Here is a 13,061-nt window from a genome sequence, read left to right on the forward strand (position 1 = left end):
GTGCCTTTTGTCTGACAATCGTGACATAGTAACAGAGCTTATGCGTCTTCATGTCACTTCTCATAATATATTTTTTTCTTTATCACTCGATAGGAACTTCTCCCTCATGCTCCTTGTTTAAATTACCCTGGATGAGTTGATCATGAGCCTCTGCCTGCTGGATGCTGGCCACGGAGGAGAAGCGGGGTCTCGGGAGGCAGCCCTGTGCCATTAAAAGTTGTTCTAACATATTAAAAACTTCTAGTAATGGAGTCTTCATTAATTCCTCAAATAATTCATTCTGGACTTATGTTGTCCTGGGAGGGGAAAAAAAAAAAAAAAAAAAAAAAGGCTTTTAAAAAGCAGTTCGAGGTCCCCAATGCTTGCCTCTCCTCCCGTGGTCACGGACAGCGATTCCCTTCTCACAGTGCACCAGCCTCCAGGTAACTGGGATCGTTACCATGTCTTTCCTCCGTTCCCTCTGTGCTAAAATAATCGCATACCTATGCCTTGTTGCTCTCCTTGATCCAGATCTTCCCCGTGGACCTCTCTCCAGCACTGGACCTGATTGCAGGGGAAGCCTTACCAGTTCTAACGCTTCACAAGTGCTGCAGATATGTAAATATATCCTTAACTTCTGGGTTTTGTAAAAGAGTAACAGCTGAAATTATCATGGTTTCTGACTCTGTCCCCACTGGCAGGTTGTACCTCCCAGATCCGTGTCACTGGATCCTTTCCATCAGCCAGCTGGTGGGTGGGGTGGTGGAAGGGAGCAGGATCCCTGCCCACTGCCGGCACAGCCACGCAGCCCACCCGCCCGCTCCACCTGCTTTGCTTCTCTCTTACAATAGTTTCATCTTGACAACTAATTAGGAGAATGCCTGCCTAAAATTAAGATGTATGAAATGAACTGCTTCTTTCTGTTATGCTGCAGTGAAGGGAGATGAGATGTGCTTTGTCCTTGACGAGTGAGTGATGCTGCTGCTCACCTCGTGGTACCCTTTGCTGCTTACCACTAATGTGATTATATTATTCCTGACTTTTTTTTTTTTCTTTTTTTTTGGGGGATGGAAGTAATGCTGTCATGTTTTTCTTTTCTCATCTTTTTTCTGCCCCTTCTAGCAGACAGGGAGAACAACTGCCTTTTTCGGTTTCCTGCTATCGTGCTTTTTTCCATGATTCCTCAATGAGAAGATTTCGAGGTTCACTGCTCACACTTTGAAAACATCCGTCTTGTCCGATTATGATCTGACCTATTTCGAAGAGAGCTCTTACCCTTCTGTCATTGGTGTTAACTACCTGCTTGACACCTTTAATAAGACTAATTAAGTAATGCATTGGGCACCTTGGCCTTCTTGGCATTGCTGATACCTTACTCTCTCTAATGAACCAACACTTTCCCCTGGTTTTCCTCTTATTCCTCTTTATGACTCTGGCAAGTGGCTTTTCACTGTAGTGTGTGCCTTGGGAATCTTTTTAAATTATTTTTTAATATTTTATTTTGGTTTTGTCCTTTCATGTTTGTGTGATCATACTTGTCAGTCATCTTGATTCTGTTAGTTGCTTAGAAAGCATTACATATATGTATATATCTCTCTATGTACATATAAAACCTGAGATTAGTGATCTGCTGTGAGTCATGATAGCTCCCATGATCTGTTTTTTTTCTTTAATGTTTCCAGCATGTTTTTGAGAAAGTGCATGATTTTTTAATATACATTATAATCTCTTTTTTCCTCCTCCTTTCCTTTCTGAGCAATCTGTACCGTACCCTCTCAGTATCCTTCAATAATCAGCAGCGAGCTTAGAATGCACAAGAAAATGCCAACATTTGCGTTAAAAGGAAATTTGGTTATAATCAGAATTTAGTTTTTGCTCTGCTTGAGAAGTTTTTAAGGGCAGAAGCAGTCTTTGTAATTTGGTAGGTATGAATTATATTGGCTTCTCAAATAAACGTAAAGGGCAGCTTCGCCCTGCCTCACTTCAATGGGATTTTTTTACAAGTATACAAGAAAGTATTTTTGATAATTTTGAGCAGTTGCTAGACTAGTATGATGTTTATGCCCTAAGTATTCAGATCAAACATTTTATGCTGTAGAGTTACTGCGGTTAAGTTGCATGCGCTGGCTGCAAAACCCAGGATATTTTCTTAGGTTTGGGTTGTGTTTCTTCACAATGCACTTTTTAAAGTTGTCTTTTAAAATGTCAGAACTAGTGAGAAACTTTGAGGAAAGAATTTGGAAGGTGTTATGCATTTGCTTCCAGGAAAAATTCCCGAGTTGTTTTTGCAGTGGACAGTACAGTGTGGCTGTTTTACTGGTGAGATGAAAATAACAATGAGCGAGTACGAAGCATCTTCACACAAACAGTGGCTCAGGCATGAGGTGACGTGTAGAGGATTCACTACGATGCCTCCTAAGTATCAAGTGCCTGACAGTCCTAAAAATAGGATTCTAACTGTGATACTACAATTAAAAATGACCCTTTCTGATGGCACTGCAAGGTGATTTCTTGACTTTGGATTGAAGTAAGGCGAGGTGTGACTCTGACCTAAGTTTACAGCAAATGACAGCAGAGTTACCTTTGAGCGAGTTCACGCCCACTGACCAAAACAGAAAAGAAACAATCACAGTGGATTTTAAATGAAATTTCTCCTAACTTGTAAATCTGAGCTTTCTGATGAATGCTAGCGTACAGCTGCTGTCTTCACAGTCTCCTTGAATTTCACTTCCCAGGGGTTGGTGATTTATTACTGAGGGTGTCAGTTCTTCGAAAGAAATAAGGCCAATCCGCCTCACCACCGAACAGCCTCTGTCAGACGTGCCTCCCGAGCTGGAAGTGGCACGTGGCCGTATGCGCGGTGCTGCCCCGCTTCCCCCGGCTGATGACTCCCAGGGAGCGAGTCTGTGTCTTCCTGGGAGCTTTAATAGTGTGGGAGCAGAAATCTTTTTAAATAATTGAAAAAGGGGGGAGGGGGGGGGGGGGGAGGGGTAGAAAGTAAGAATCGGTGTCAACTGCTCTGTGATTTGCATTTCAGATTCTAGTGTGTTCTAAGTTCAGAGCACATATGTATGAGATTATTTTAATGAAGATGTATATAGCAAGACTTTGTATTTCATCACGGTTTCTGCTTTCCCCTAGGTAATTAGCTCAAACACAGCATCTACTGTTGTCTTCTTGCTGACTGACAGTGGGCAGAAAATCAAACCATTTACTGGTTGTCATGGGGATGCTGAGTTCTAGCACTGTGGCGCTGGATGCAAGGGAGATGAGGCTGTTCACCGGGAACACAAGTGGAACCGTAAAGGTGTAGGAAAGCTCATTCCTCTCCTTTAGCCTTTCAAGGTATTGGCTTGTCTCACACTTTTACCCATACTGATATAAAATGTCAAAACAACAGCTTATTGTTTTCCGCCGCCTTGCTAAGAAAGATGTTGAAGCCATAATGCTGTTGGGAAAATGGAATTTGATTTCATCACTCACCTAAAACCCTAGATATATACACGGACCATGTCGTATAATCCTTGCTTCAAGGACTGTGCAACATATGGTAGAAACCCAGCTTTTCTGACTCGATTATTTCCAGTTGGCTAAATGAGAGAGGCTGTATCAGAATCATAACGAGGATCTGACCTCAGTGGGTTTTGCTGCCCTTTAGCGCAGCTTTCTAGCAGCATCTCTAACGTACCATGCCTAGTGTCATATCAGACGCTTGAAAACCAAAGCAGGACGTTTAGTTGGAGTACTCCTCAGTCAGAGAGACGTGTCATCAACTGGTTAATACATTTGTCATCTCCAGATTGAGATTTTGAAATGGGAGCTATGTTGTTTACGATCATAACCTGCTAGTTTCTACACTGGCAGTGTGCACTTAAATGGTGGTGGGTTAAAAGGTGATAACGATTAAACAGGTTTGTAAAGCTCTCAAACATCTGGTCACATTGGAAACCACTGCATGAACTAAGGAGGCTTCGGTCTTGGACCTTAGCATATACGTTCCAGGTGAAAAAACCAGCTTCCCAACAAACTGGCTAGTGTGTAGCGCTGTATTAACCTGAACGCACATTAAACCCTCCCCAACTTCCTGACCAAACTGATCTCTTCAGAGGGGGCCAGCTCTGACACATGCCATTTCATTTGCTAGCTCTGTACTGAACCCCATCCTATACATCAGGGAGATGTTAGCAGAAAATCCATACGCAGAGAATTCATGGTGCTGCAGAGCGAAGGGTGGTAGCGGAGCGAGCACTAGCTTAATAGAAGCAACGCACCGACTGAGCAACTGAGCTGCCCGAGGAATCCGCCGCCTGGTTCCCAGCACGGTGCTTGCTCGCTACACCGTGCTGTTGCTCAGCTTTCCCGGTGATGCTTCAGAAAGTCATTACATTTGGTTCCAAACACATCATGTAGCTTGTTTATCCTGGGGGTTGGATGAAAGGACTGACTTCAGTCACGAACTCGCTGAGAGTTGGACATACGCTGTGTAGCGGCAGGAAATACAGCGGTCTAAATCCAATGTACCAGCTCAAAGTATATCTGGCATCTGGTGGTACCTCGCAGGCAGAAACTGCTTAATATAATGGCAAACTCTTTTAAATGTTATGTTCTGGCTGCCTTGATCTCAGTCTTGCACGAGCTTGATCTTTCTCACCCTTCTCCTTTCCCCATTATCTGGAACGCTGATGCTGAGATTAATGTGAATTATACTCTTGGCTTTGTCTAATAAGAAGTGCTCTCGAGGAAGGTTACTTCAGAGAAGTGGGAAGCCCTACTAAACAGTAGTAATAATATGCATTTCCTGGAAAAGAGGCTTCTCTTAATGCTACATTAGGACTTGTCTAAGTACAAAAGTTCTGTCTTAGAACATTAGGTCTTTTAGGTCTTCAATTTACTATACCTGTCTTCCATTTCGACTTTTTCAAAAGTAGCATTACAAACCCATAGCCCTACTTGAAATAGTTATAAAAAGAAAAAAGCAGGTACAATGGCGGTCTTCTCAAAGAATAAGCTAGGGGAAGTCCAAATTTTAAGAAGAGTCAGAGATTTAAGTCTCTGTCCTTAAGCTGGGGTCAGGTGCTCCCAGCGGGGATGCTATAGCAAGGGGATTCCTTATTTCAGTTTTCATGTCTTGTAAATAAAACGTGAAGGTGAAGCCTCCCTGAATCCAACTTACATAAAACAAATGTATGCAACACCTTTGAAATAAATTCCTGCTGTGATGTATGCATAGTTGGAATAACCGCGGGTGAAGTGCATTCCAGGTTTAATGGCAAATACATCTTACCTGAAATTACTGTCAATATACATTCTTGCTGCAGGAATTATATTGCATTTAAAATGACATGTATCACCAATATTTCCCAAACTGCATCTTCTGAAAAGTTATTTTAATCTGTAGAAGCCAGACTGTAAATGAATGAATATCAACCCAGGAAAAGCACATATTGGTGTGTGGCAAGTGGCTTTTGCGCAGGCGCTTAAGGCTCTGATTAGAGCGATGGAGTTTGTTTTATTTTCTATGGTGTCTTTTCAATGAGTTGTTGTTTCTTTCAATTGTAGATACAGCTTTGATTGTTTTAAATAAAGACGAGTTTTATCTGGCATGGTGAGCAGAAAGGCACTGTGAATCTGTAGACGATAAAACACAGCTGTACTATGCAAAATGTTGCAGGCAGAGTAAATCCTGTTTGTACTCTGTGCGTTAGACAGGACTAGAGGCCTCTGTTTTGGTGACAGTCTCATTTTCTTCCTCCCAGGCTATCGAGACTATTATTTCTCAGCTGGGATCACTTGACTGACTGGTCTTTTTTTTCTCCCTAAAAGCAAATGGGAAAATTAAAAACAATATTATTGTTACTGATTATTTCCACCACCACTTTCTATCTGGCAAAGTCTTATCAAATTACTATAGGTACAGGCAGCTATTGTTTTTCTCCGATTGTAATTTTGGCATGTCCACCCGTATCCTGCATAATCTTGCTATTATAATTCCTTGGGGAGATACAAATTTTTCTATCTGCTTTAGTTTGTCTCTTTCCAATCAATAAAGAGAAACAGAAAGAAATTTATCAGTGAAATGCTCTATTTAAATTTCCTTGGCTTTCACACAATTCTGTGTAAGCAGAGTAATCACTGGAAAAGCATCAACACCGCTTCTTCAGGTGGTAGGTCTGTACCCGTGCTGTAGAGCCGAGTGTCATTTGAGGTTAGGTTGTCTCTGTACTTTGTTGGTAACAGATGCTATGAGATACTCATACAATTATGTATCTATTGGAGTCGCTGTAGCGGCGATGTTGGCGATATCACTGATACGTCTGCTGATGAGAACACATACTCTGCAAGGCTGGTGCTGCACAAGCTGGGTGCAGCGTTCAGTGCCGGCAGAGAAATCCTATTTGTGGTGGTTGCCGTTTTTGTGGCGGTTGCCGTTTTATCCTTTGATTTGCCAGCAGACAGCATTTTTATGGCAGCTCAGTTCAAAATTCAGTTCAAACTATTAGAAATAATAATCATGTTTAAGACAATACTGATAAAACACTTCTCCATAGTAGTAAGGTGTGACTGGATTAATTTGTTTGTGACTGGTTTATTTGTGTATCTTTTATGAGGGTAATTACAGCCTTCTACCTGAATAACGTAAAGCAATTTTCTGTTCAAGCTGGAGAAGGGAAGGGGGGGTTGATATCAGTATCATACTCTCCGTGCTGCATTTTACTGCCATGTACTCCTGTCACAGATAGCAGAATGTTTATTGCCTAATAGATCGGCCGGGAACGTGCCCTCGTTACTGCACAAGGCTGGCTCTGTCCCCACGCTGGCTGGTGGCCAAGCTGTATTACTTTCCCAATGTGACCAAATCAGATCATAGGAACAGGGAATGGTTTGGGTTGGAAGGGACCTTTTAAAGGCCATCTAGTCCAACCCCCCTGCCATGAGCAGGGACATCGTCAACTCGATGGGGTTGCTCAGAGCCCCGTCCAACCTAGCCTTAAATGTTCCCAGGGACAGGGCATCTACCATCTCTCTGGGCAACCTGGGCCAGTGCCTCACCAGTCTCATTGTAAATTTCATCCTTACATCTAGTCTAAATCTACCCTCTTTTAGTTTAAAACCATTGCCCCTTGTCCTGTTGTAACGTGCCCTTGTAAAAAGTTTGTCTCCATCTTTCTTACAGGTCCCTGTAGGTACTGGAAGGTGCTGTAAGGTCTCCCTAGAGCCTTCCCCTCTGCAGGCTGAGCAACCCCAGCTCTCCCAGCCTGCCCGCACAGCAGAGGGGCTCCAGCCCTCGAGCATCTTCCTGGGCTCCTCTGGACTTGCTCCAGCAGCTCCGTGTCCTTACGCTGGGGGCACAGAGCTGGACGCAGGGCTGCAGGGGGTCTCACCAGAGCGGAGCAGAGGGGGACAATCCCCTCCCTCGACCTGCTGGCCACACTGCTGGGGATGCAGCCCAGAGCATGGTTGGCTTTCTGGGCTGCAAGCGCACAGAGCTGGCTCATGTCCAGTTTTTCATCCACCAGTACCCCCGAGTCCTCCTTGGCAGAGCTGCTCCCCATCCCTTCATCCCCCAGCCTGTGTCGATACCGGATCATTTTGAGAGTCAAGGACAAACGCATGTTTATATTGGGAAAAAAACTCTGGACAAGTTTTTTTTCAAATACAAGCTTTTTTTCTCCCAGAGGTGTGTAGGGATGTGTGTGATTTACAGTGGAGGGACTGAAAGGACACTTGGGTGCATATCATCGTACAGGCATCAAAACAACCTTTTTCTGTGTGGCACATCATGCATGAAAGTACAATGTGCACACAAAAAGAATTTAACAATATTTCAAATGTAATGCTATATGTAATCTTTATTCCTCATTGATTTCACTTTGAATTGGTATGCTTTTAGCTGTTTAAATAACTCACTGGCTTAGATGGCGTGTGTTCCTTTGGAGCTTGTTGTAGCAGAGATAGCAGGTAAAGCATTTCAGCCTTTAATTTAGATGCTTTTTGATAGTGAAGATTGCAAGTCCAATTTTTGCTAATAGAATTGGCAATTACACAGGCACTGAAAGAAGACACGAGCCAAAGCTCGTGCCTCGACTTCAAGGAAGCAGGACTGAAAGCCCTTGAGAATGTACCTTATTACCAGCCTAATAGGGGCAGTGAGAAACGCTTCGCTCCCGCCCGCTTCTCCCATCCTCTCGTCTCAGAGACCGAAGGAATCAATCTGGGCGGGAAAGTAGTTCAGAGTCTACAGGCAGGCAGGCTGAGCGTTGCTGCGATGGTCCCAAATGTAAAGCTCGTAGTGCAGAGCTCCGTGTTGGCACCACAGCTCTGCATTACCCCGAGGTGACACGCGCTGTGTTGGTGCTCAGAGAAGAACCTGACACGAAGCCCCGTCCCTTCCAGGGACAGCTGTTAAGTGGTGGGGGTGGGGGAGGCATTAGCGATACACAGAACAGCAAAGGCCTTCAGACCTTCTTGCTTCCTTAGAAGACCTTGACCAGTATTTTAATAGCCTGATCTTTATCAAAAGCACGTTTTTAGTGACCAGTGTTACACCCATACAGGAACACAAGGAATTCTGTTAACTTTTTAAGGTGAACTTCCATACAGCACGTGTCTATATTAGGTTTGGTAAGAATTATTACTTTTTTTCTGTAAGTTTGGCTCAAGATTGGTGGATTCATTTAAACTTGGTGCTGGAAAAGTTATTTGGAAAAGCAGTATGGAAAATGCCTACCTTAAACTCCGCTCTAGTCCTCCAACGCCTCTGCAGTCCACATTAGGTGAAAAAACAACTTCTCCAGGTGATTTTGTTGAGAACTGGAGGTGACGTATTGTATTTTCCTGTGCGTATAATAACCTGGGAGCTACTAAATTACTGATAATTGAAGGGGGGGGGAGGAATTATTTACAAGTTTGTCCTCAGAATGACAAAAAAGCAGCCTCAAGGTGCTGCTCGCTGTTCACCTCCACACTTCCAATATATTCTCAAGGCTATTGCTTCTGTCTACTGTCACAGACCTACATCAGCATTTTCATATCGTTACCTTCAACGAGGAGCATTCCCTTAATTTCTGCCTTGTTTAGTTCTAGACTATAAATAACACTAACCGCTCACGAAACCGAGTCTTGCAGAGCCCTACCCTGGAGGCTACTCAAAACCTGAACATTTCATTGGTTTGACAGTCTTTACAGACTAATGTCTTATATATAATAATCATCATGCCAGTTGGAAATCCATAATTATGGCCCACTCTAAACGGTAGCACAGTAGACGAGAAATAATGTCAAGTACTCCGCTGAAGGAAGTGTGCTGAGAGTGTTTGTCAAGCCATTTTCTCTATGTGATTCTTATTCTGGCTCCCTCTCCCCAACTCACCAGTCAGTATGATGGGAAAATAAATACAGGTATTTATGCCCATTTCTGGGAATGCTGTTGTCTCAGCACAGACAGTACCCAGGAGGGCTGTAAGAAATAAATTGGTGATCTATTGCGTGTATATGTCAGCTAGGATGCGTATCTGTTTGACTGCTTCGGAAAAGCTAAATATTTTAGATGAGGAAGGCTTATGATGCTGTGAATGTCACTGATATGTCAAAGGAACAATAAGCTTATTGAGCTTTTAGGGGTCGATTCTTCAGCCTCCTGCTGTTGCCAGTACCCTGAGTAACCTGGTGTAGAGCTATTGCCAATGCTGCTGGGGAGCTGGCTGTTGGAGCCCCGGCGCTCCCTGGAAAATGTGCCTGCTGCTGCTGCTGCTCCTGCAATCCCAAAGACCCTCTCCAGGAGTCACGAACCCAATCTTTAGGTGATGTAAATCGGCCTTGCTCCTTCTAGATCAGCAGAGTCAGAGAATCGATGTTAGCTGAGGATCTGGCCCAGTAATTAGGCAACCTTTTTTCTGTTCAGACAGCTGCTTGTGTGTAGACAACTCATTGATGTAGTGGCTGGGATGTGCAAATGAGGTAGAGCCTGTGTTTTGTGCTCATTAAAGAAGGCACTAGAAATCTCATATGGCCACCATCTGCCGCGTTGTTTGTTGAGTTTGATCGTTAGTCAATGAATGGTTCTACTGAAATTCAGTGATTAATCTCCGGGATGTGATTCTCTTTATCACGATGAAGGATGGCAGAATTTAGCTCATTATAATAAAATTGTATGAATGTGCAAATTCTCTTCAAAAGACATTGGGATTCATAAAGCAGTTAAGTGCAAAAACTGGGAAAGTTAGCTGTGAGGTTTTGTAATGCCTATTTACAAACACAAGCTCCTTGATAAAAGCTGGGAATAGCTCCTGTAGATACGCAGCGACTAAACCAGCAATGTGGTTGTGCTTGAAGGACTTCAAGAAAGCGTACAATGTCTGCAGGCGACCTTAATGACCGACACCAATTTCAGCAAGCTATCGTGAGGCTTTTCATTCTAGACAGTAGAAGGAATATTTCATTGACAGGTGTTTCAAAGTATTTTCTGTACACTGGCTTCGCTCAATTTCTCTATAATGAATAAAGTGAAATTTAGGGAAAAGGCAGGTTATTAATGGCCCTGATTTATTAAGCATGTAACAATCTTTAATTTTCTCATCCTAAAAAACCCAACAGTTCAATTAGAGACCTTGGACTTTTTAATTGCATGTTGGAATAGTTTTTCAAGCAACAAAGCATTAAGTCTTGTTATGGATCCATTTCGGGGTTTATGTGAAATGATTTGACCATAACTGATACTGATAGGGAATTTAAATAGTCTCTGCTGGTACCTTCAGCTGTTTTCTGTCTTCAGAATGTAAAAGGTATTCTCTGTAGTTTCTACTGGGCATTCTTTGAATCTGCATCACATGTCTACAAACCAAATTGAAAAGCTGTGGGTTTATTTACGATGTTCTAAGAAATCTGTTCATAGGGCTATTGATTTCGGTTTTTCCCCTTCCTCTTGATTTCCCCTTCATCTATATTCAGTTTCAACAGTTACTTTCAATCTATATTGACTATATATAAATATATATAATATATTTTATATATATGAAACTAGAAAGAAAACTTAATGCAGAAATTTACTTTGGATCACAGTATTCATGAATAGAAAATAAAGATTAAACTTTAGAAAGAACAATTATTTGTACTGTAACTCTGTTGCATTTTGCATTGCTCAGGGAAATGAATGCTTCTAGCAACCAGCCTGCACTATGTATTGCCTGTGGATGACATTTATTTGCAGATTTCACAGAATGGCAGAGTGGCTGGGGTGGGAAGGGACCTCCGGGGGTCACCTGGGCTCTCCTAGGGCAGGTCGCACAGAGTCCAGGTGGATCCAGCGAAGGAGACCCCACCGCCCCTCCGGGCAGCCTGCTCCAGCACTCCGCCACCCTCAAGGCAAGGAAGCTTTTTCCCATATTCGGATGGAGCTTCTCGTGCTGCAGAAAGCTTGTCCCATTCACTATTTAAAAATAAATTTAAAACTGGAACAATGAGCTTGTGCAGGACAGAGGCTGCTGCAGTGTCAAATTTCTCTGCCTGCCCATTTGGCCGCACTTGTGTTTTAGGAGCTCGGAGCAAATGTTGTTCCCCGCGGACGTTTGCAGCGGCAGCCGGGGGAGGCAGCTGGTGGCAGGGTGCGATGCCCGTGCTGGGGCTGGATCCCTGACAGCTACTGATGAAGCGAGTCGGTACCTGCTCACAGGTTAGGCAAGGGAAAGTACGGACAACATAGGCAGAGCACAAGGAAGTCTGTCCACTTTCTGTATTTATTCTCCAATTCAATAAGACAAGTGCAAAAGAATCGGCTTTATTTGTGGCTTTATTTTTTTTTCTTTAGTGTTGTTTTTTTCCTTTTTAGCAAAGGGGAAAATGGAGCAAAGCTTCAAACTTCAGGTCTAAGCTATTGAGGGAAGTCCACGGGAGTCCGTTAACTGACTCTACTGGGTGTTCCAGGCAGCTCAAGAAAAACTATTTCCCATTCCCACCCACTGCAAAATGGGATTAGCAGGAGACTTTTCCTATCAATCCTCCCGGGCCAGGATTACAAGCAGTAAGCAGTGGTCCTCAGGAAGCTTTCAGACTCCTCCTGTCTGTGTTCAGATACCCGGGTATTTTCTTTTTTTTAACGAGGACTGCTGCCTGGGTCCCCGTGAGAAGGCATCCAGCCCACTCCTCTTCAGCTCTACTGGCTCTTTCTGTGGAAAGCTTGAATATTTTAGGAACAACTTTTCCCTCTTTAGGCAGTCCTTGGGAAGAAATAAGAAATATAAATAAAAAGTAGCTATGGTACTGTAGTTATTCTGACTTTTAAAAACAACACTTCCAAGAACAGCTATGGTGGAAATAGATATTACAGCTCTACATATGTCTCAGGGGAGATGTGTGCTTGCTTTCTTTGTCTTTTTTTTTTCTTTTGGGAAAAGGATGACAATGGGTATATTTATATATAGGAAAGTCTACCTATTTTATCTGAAGACTGCAAGAAATTATTCAAGCTTCAAGCAACTCTTTGTTCCATACTTTTAGGAAGAAAATCAGCAAATTGAAAACTTTTTTGCCTTTCTCAGGAAGAATATTGCAAAAAACAAACACAAGAAAAAAGGCTGATGAGGATGAAGACGCAAAGAAAAGCAGCTCCTTTTCTTGAAGAGGAATCTCCTAGTTTTGGTATGGAGGGTACACAGTAATTTTGCTTGTAAGTAATTTATAAAAGGTGGGGGTTTATGCACTGGTATTCTTTGATCTATTATGTCAAAATTGGATAAAAAGCCAATTCAGACCCATTTTTTTGCAGAATGATAGAAGACTTCAAGGTTTTATGTTAAAATACTGAAGTTGTCTCTGATGTGAACCATTTATCTCTTAACGTAACAGAAATTATATTTCAAGTAAATTCCTGTGCTTCCTCGAGTTTTTCATGCTTTGCTTTGCCCATCCTCCTGTCAGGAACATGCACTCATGTGATGTGCAAAGAGCAAATGGAATTTCCCGGCATCGCCTAGATGTGCTGAGCGCATCTTGTCTACGTGCTGGGAAGTGCCTCCTTCAAATGGAAAGGGGGTGGTACAGTATGATGCTAATATAGTGTACATAGCTTTATTATTACATTTATGGAC

The 13,061-nt window shown here is 42.8% G+C and overlaps 1 long non-coding RNA gene across 1 annotated transcript; it reads left to right on the forward strand.

Annotated features, from left to right (window-relative positions):
• Positions 1-317: 317 nt before the first annotated feature.
• Positions 318-12,838, forward strand: LOC114011787 (uncharacterized). The gene is made up of 3 exons (XR_003553875.2): positions 318-422; positions 3,121-3,324; positions 12,513-12,838. It is a non-coding gene; the product is annotated as an uncharacterized LOC114011787 (long non-coding RNA).
• The last annotated feature ends 223 nt before the right edge of the window (positions 12,839-13,061 follow it).

Source organism: Falco peregrinus, chromosome 12 (assembly GCF_023634155.1).
Source record: "Falco peregrinus isolate bFalPer1 chromosome 12, bFalPer1.pri, whole genome shotgun sequence".
Classification (NCBI taxonomy): Eukaryota; Metazoa; Chordata; class Aves; order Falconiformes; family Falconidae; genus Falco; species Falco peregrinus.